The 5,425-nt window shown below is 42.4% G+C and overlaps 1 pseudogene; it reads right to left on the bottom strand.

Moving 5' to 3' along the window:
- Positions 1–1,128: 1,128 nt before the first annotated feature.
- Positions 1,129–4,814, bottom strand: LOC101021235 (annotated as a pseudogene).
- Positions 4,815–5,425: the final 611 nt, after the last annotated feature.

Genomic DNA, 5,425 nt, shown 5'->3' with positions numbered 1-5,425 from the left:
GGGAATACAAGTATCATTTCACTTAACACATTCAACTAATACGGGTTATCTAAGAACAAAAACTCACTTAAAGTCTTCCAACAGATGTGGATGTCCTTTGAATGCAAAAAAACATTTGCACATTATTTGCTGTAATTGCTCTCTGCACACTCTCTCACCAAAGCCACAGGATTGAGAGACATAGCTCGCCAAATTAAAAAATATCCATAGGGACCACCAAGTCTCTGCATATGCTCTCTCCTTTTCTCACTCATACTACCCTTTCGTGCCTCAGCACCACCATCAATCCCACACAAGGTTTCAAAAGTTCAAATAGGCTTCTGGTTCCATATCACAGCCTTGCGTTCATAGCATTGATATGACTCCATGAAACAAAGAACAGCAGATAAAAATGGGACACTCATCGTCAAAGACATGGCCTGTGATGCATGATGACGAATTCTTGAATGAGAAAGCATGTAGACAGAAGTATTCCTATGGCAGAATATTTACAGCACTACTTTCAATGAAGTGCCTGTTCCATAAACATTTGAAATGAGATGAACTGCAGAGATTAAATGAAAGCTTCATATTGTGCTTTTGTTTATGAGGGGAGACAAGTGTTAAAAAACAAAACAAAAGAACCAAACACTGTGACACCATGATCTCCCAAAAGGAGATTTTCTTAAGGAAAAAAATCCATATGGTGGGGTTCAAATTAAAACAAGGAGTAAAGAATGTAGTTCTAGTCCATGGTTTCCATTTTGAACATGCAAAGAATTCATTTGACAAGTCCAGGGATAAAATATTACAGGAGAAACACTTTGATATCAATTGTGTGTTAATTTACCAATAAGGCAAATAGCAGCTCACTTTCAACCACTCAATATTTCAACATTCCATGTAACAAAACTTATTTTTATTTATTTATATATTTTTTTATTTTTTGAGATGGAGTCTCACTCTGTCACCCAGACTGGAGTGCAGTGGCACGATCTCGGCTCACTGCAACCTCCGCCCCCCACGTTCAAGCGCTTCTCCTGTCTCAGCCTACCGAGTAGCTGGAATTGCAGGCGTCTGCCACTGCACCCAATTAATTTTTGTATTTTTAGTAGAGATGGGGTTTCACCATCTTGGCCAGGCTGGTCTTGAACTCCTGACCTCGTGATCCACCTACCTCAGCAAAAGTTCTGGGATTGCAGGTGTGAGCCACCTTGCCCAGCTCATGTAACAAAACTTATAAATTTCCTTTAGCTCTTCATATATATATATACACACACACATATATATATATACTTTAAGTTTTAGGGTACATGTGCACAACATGCAGGTTTGTTACATATGTATACATGTGCCATGTTGGTGTGCTGTACTCATCAACTTGTCATTTACATTAGGTGTATCTCCTTATTGCTGACTATACTCCACACTGAACAAACCAATTTTGAAAATTCTTAGTACACATGTATTTTACAATATACTTCTCATGAGTTTAGAAAATTTTGAATTTCCCACCATTCTATACTAACCAACCACAACCCCACTGTCTACATTCCCCAGCCAGAAGACTTAGAATCCATGCTTGAGCCAAAGCCTCCATTAAAACCACTGCCCGATGCTGCATTTGATGCTGATCCCCAACCAATTGCTGCACCAGAATTAGAACCACTATAAGAGTTATTTCCAGAACCGAAGGCCTGGTTTGGCTCCCTCTGCATGTTGCTTTGGCTTTGGTTATTACCCGATGGGCGTGACTGGTTCTGCTGGCTGGCTAACATGCCCATCATACCCCAACTGCTCTGTAGCACTGCCTGGGCTGCAGCCATCATGGTTGGATTAACGCTGAATGCACCAAAGTTTATCCCCCACCGATATTACTACCTTGATTGTTTCCCAAACCAGCTCCACCCCCTCTACTATTACCAAATCCACCCGATTCCCAAAGCCACCTGGATTACCGCCAAATCTTCCACTTCTTTCTTTCTATTACTATTGTGCTTAGGTTCAGCATAGGATATATGAATGCTGATTCCTTTAATGATCAAGTCCTCTCCACACAAAGACGGTAGCACCTGATCATCTGCAAATGTAACAAAGGCAAAGACCCTGAACGGCTTGAGGATGAAGACATCCACCACTTCCCCGTACTGACAGAACTGCCACAGCTCATCCTCATTCATGTCCTCTGTTCAGTGCCCCACAAACACTTTTCTGCTTCTCAAAGGCTTATCTGGGCTTTGCTTAGAATTGGGAAGCTTACGGTCACACCATTGTTCATCTATCATATGCTGCTGTGACGTTACTTTCACCTGTGTTTCATATTCCATAAAACAAACGAAGCCAAACCCCTTTGAATGACCAGTCTTAGTATCTTTCTTGATCTGCACCATAAGAGCTTCTCCAAAGGTACTAAAATATTCTTCCAGGTCCTGCTCAGTTGTTGTCCATGGGAGACCCAACACTATTAAATCGGATGTTTTCTGGACTGCTCTTTTCACGTTCACTACTGATGAAGCATCTGTCTCATCCATGTTTCTTTTGTTATCTTTAGGATAGTTGACAACATACACCAGATTTCCCCAGCCAGCATCGGGGGCATGAAGAATTCCTTCCACCAGCCGGACACCTCTCATACATTGAGACACTGGATTCCTGTCGCGAAGCCCACATGCCCCTGGAAACTGGGCTGTAACCGTGGACAGCAGCACTGTCCCATCGTCTTCCAATGGTATTTCAACGAGCTCAACCGTTCTCATCTTTGGTTACCCGAATATATTCAGACATCTTTTACTTTTCTGCTAGGCCACTGCTGGGAAGCTCGACAGGGACACCAAGGCAGCGACCGTTTTGCCCCCACTTTGAAGCGTTTTATATAACATTTTATATAACACATTTCCTAGACCAAGTGATAAAAGGCCAGCCAATATACAGGCTATCCAGAGGTTTATTAGGTGGTTTGACAGAACAGCTTTGTCTAGCAAGGGATGATGTTGATTAGGCAGGGCAATGGGATTTTTCTCTCAGGAATTTGAAAGTGAAATAAAAAACAGAGTTGAGCAATTAGCAGAGGGGTTGAAGGTGAAAGGACTCGCAGAGAAGGCCATTTGCAGAGGCCATTAGGCAGTAAAGGTTACAAATGAGCAGACACTCTAATAATGCCATAGTCATAAAGCATAAAACACACATGTAGAAAGAAATTCCTCAGAAACAGGAGAGAGAAGTTAAGTCATGTTAATCACAAAATACCAGAATACAGACCTTCTCCGTGAGGCCTTGAGGTAGGCCTTTTTCTAATACCCTGAGGCACTCGCTCTCCTCATTCCCATATGTTTTTTTCACCATAAATGTCTTCTTAATTGACATAATCTGAGTTCTTTTCACAGAACCAACAAAGAGGAGCTGGATGGTCACTTATGGAGCTGCCTGTAAGGCTGAGAAAGTAACTCAGGCACCCTTATCATCTGATGGAGACCTCCTCCTGTCTCATAACTGACAAAAGGTGAAATTATACAGATTCACAATAATCATGGCATTCGTGAGGAAAGTCCTGTCTAAATAGCACCACCTTTTTGGTGGAAAGGAGACACCTGGAGGTTGGCGTGGATGTGCCTGGTAACAGCAACATGAGGAATCCAGGTGGATCCAGAAAAACTGCCACCCTGAGAGCCTGAGCGAAGAAAGTCAGCCTTAGACTTACTCTTAGTGCTTTCCCCTAGTTGATGCTGTAAGGCCTCGCTTTCAAGACAAATGTACACCTTGAGTTCCTTCTCTTGGTTAACTGAGTCTAGAAGAAAGACGCCAGAAGGAAAGAGTCTCTTAGAGTCCTTGACAGAACAGACTTGCTCTAACTAGTGTTGGGTTCCCATTAGGAACTCATTCTCTCAGGGAAAATCTGGTCTAAAATAATTAGAAATAAGATGGGGAGTGAAATTCCAGATAATCCAAGCAGTCTTATTTGTGAAATGGTGGACTGTGGTAGAAAGTACTGGGGTAAGAATTTAGAGCCTATCTGTGACTAATAGCATCTCACTTCACACCTCTGGGCCTCAGTTTCTTCATGCCCTCTGCTACCTGCAAGCTAAAGACCCAGGAAAGCTGGTGACATCAATCCCACTGTGAGCCCAAAGGCCTAAGAACTGAGAGCATTAATGGGGTAAGTCCTAGTTTAAGGGCAGGAGAAGATCAATGCCTCAGCTTAAGTAGTCAGGTAGAGAAAGAATTCAACCTCACTTCACCTTTTTGTTCTATTTGGGCCCTCAACAGGTTAGATAATGCCCACTCACGTTGGGAAGAACAACCTGCTTTGCTTACTCCACCAATTCCAATGCTGATTTCCTCCAGAGACACCCTCACAGACATGCCAAGAAATCATGTTTAACCAGATATCTGAGTATCTCATACCCCAGTCAAGTCAACATATAATTAACCATCACACTGCCCATAGGTAAGAAATAGTTCATGGATTATTTACTTATTTATTACCTCTTTCTAAAAATGATCTAAGACAGATTTATATAATCATAGTTTTTTGGTTTGAAGAACCTTCCAAAGTTTTTAGAACAGTCACTCAACTGAGATGTGTAACATATATTTGTATACTATAGCATCTTCAAAAGTTTATTCGTTTACTCATCTATTAAACAAATATATAGTCACATTCTACGATGTACTTGGAACTATGGTAGCCACTGGGAATATAATGAGGAATAAGATGTGGTCCTCACACTCAAGCAGATTTTCCTCCAGTAAAAAAGATGGGGTTGGGCGTAGTGGCTCACTCCTATAATCCCAGCACTTTGGGATACCAAGGCAGGCAGAACTCCTGAGGTCAGGAGTTCAAGACTAGTTTGGCCAACACGGTGAAACCCCGTCTCTACTAAAAATACAAAATTAGCCGGGCATGGTGGCACATGCCTGTAATTCCAGCTACAGGAGGCTGAGGCAAGAGAATCGCTTGAACCCGGGAGGCAGTGGCTGCAGTGAGCCAAGATCATGCCACTGCACTCCAGCCTGGGCAGCAAAGTGAGACTCTGTATCAAAAAAAAAAAAAAAAAAAAAGATGGAAAAGTAAACAACCAAGTACAATACAGTGTGATGAGTTAGCTGATTAGGTACGCACAGAGGGTGCTACACAGGAGTGTACCCACAAGGAGGAATAGCACTGAGTCTTGGGGTCTTGTGGACCAGAGGAAGAAAGAACGAGTTAGTAAGGCAAGAGTAGAAATGGGAAGTGTGTGGGGGTGGGTGCACATGAATCTACACACAGTATGTGTGCGTATGTACACATGCTCTCTTTTTGTACCTCTACATGTGTGGATTTTGAGGGCAGCTGGTTTCAGGCAAAGAGCTACATGTGCAGAAGCCCAGGAGTTAGGAAGAAATGGTGACTCTTAGGAAAGTGACAAGTAGTTCTTTGTAAATAGAGCTTAAACGTGGGGAGCAAGAA

This window comes from Papio anubis, chromosome 15, assembly GCF_008728515.1.
Source record: "Papio anubis isolate 15944 chromosome 15, Panubis1.0, whole genome shotgun sequence".
In the NCBI taxonomy this organism is placed as follows: Eukaryota; Metazoa; Chordata; class Mammalia; order Primates; family Cercopithecidae; genus Papio; species Papio anubis.
This window is presented reverse-complemented; position numbering and strand designations above follow the sequence as displayed.